Genomic DNA, 1,474 nt, shown 5'->3' on the forward strand with positions numbered 1-1,474 from the left:
AAGATAAGTACTCCTCGTACTTAGCTTGGTCTAACTCAATCATAAGGGACTCGACTGTCGTCCCCTCCACAACTTCGTTGAATTGCGTCACCGCCATTTTGGTTAAAGAAATAGTTACTCCCACTGTGATCACCATCTTTTGTACGGTGTAAAAATTAACTCCCGAAAAGGGATTGTTTGTATTAATAAGAATGTCTTATTACAAACTAAGGATTAACAATTATAACAGAAGCAAAATGAATGCTCTTCTTGTTTAACGTGGGTTCTTCGATAGCGATAGGACGCCTCCCTCGAATGCTTGTGTCGAGTTTACTTCCCTTGGACGATCCGATCGAAATTACGGTTGAGCTTCAGTACGCAGTAAAAGCTCTTGTGTGATTGAGTTCGATTATACCCGAGTGTAGGCGTCAAAAAATGCTGAGAGATATCCAAACACAGCTCAAAAGGAAGTCATCCAAAATGTCAAAAAGAACACAAGTATAGACTGTCTCGCACGCGAGACAGTCTTTACTGTCTCGACACTGGCGAGACAGATTGACTGTCTCCGTGCGAGACAGTCTTAACTGTCTCACGGGCGAGCAGACTTTTACTGGTCTCGCCACAAGCGAGACAGTCTTATCACTGTCCGACCACGGCGAGACAGTCTTCACTGTCTCGCCCACTGCGAAGACAAGTCCTTTAACTAGCTCGGCCGTGCGAGACAGAATTTACTTGTCTCGACACGATGAAGAACACTCGACAGATGTTCAATAACCCAGCACTTTGTAACTGCCCTACACGTGGCCACTGAGTAACTGTTCAAAGAACCGTAGAAAACGTCGTGGCAGAGAATCAAACGTTGATAACTGCCAAAATAACAAAGTTTGAACACGTGGAATGCAGTTAAAAACGAAACTGCCTGCGTTAACTGTTCACGAGACAGAAATGTTACCTGTCTCGCGGGCCGAGACAAGACACTTCATTTATGGACAAAAAAACACTATCTCGCCCGCCGAGACAGCAAACACTGTCTCGACAGCCGAGACAGCAAATGCTGTCTCGCGAGCCTGTTTTCCGCCAACTTTTCCTAGGGGCTATAAATACCCCCCGAATGCCATTTTTGAAGAGAGGCTGATCAGAGAGCATCCACAGGCTGATTTCAGAGCAGAGTGGGCAGAGTACTCGAGCTTCTGTAACTCCTTGATATTCAGGCTTTGACTTGATTTCAAGAAGAACGACTATCTTACCTTGATAAGATATCGTTTTAAGTTCTCACTTCGATAAACGAAGTCAGAATCATAAACCCCTCACGATTCGATCAGAATCTGTGATTTGGTGGTCCACGGGCTAACGCACCCCCGGCACAGGCAAAGATCCCATGCAAGCAGTGATCCAAACAACGATCCTACGTTTGTTTCCCAAGAGTTATAATTTTCATTTTGTCGTGTAAAAGAAGTCTTATAAAAAGGCTATCTCTTTTTGAATTTATTGTAAT

Source organism: Asparagus officinalis, chromosome 5 (genome assembly GCF_001876935.1).
Source record: "Asparagus officinalis chromosome 5, Aspof.V1, whole genome shotgun sequence".
NCBI lineage: Eukaryota > Viridiplantae > Streptophyta > Magnoliopsida > Asparagales > Asparagaceae > Asparagus > Asparagus officinalis.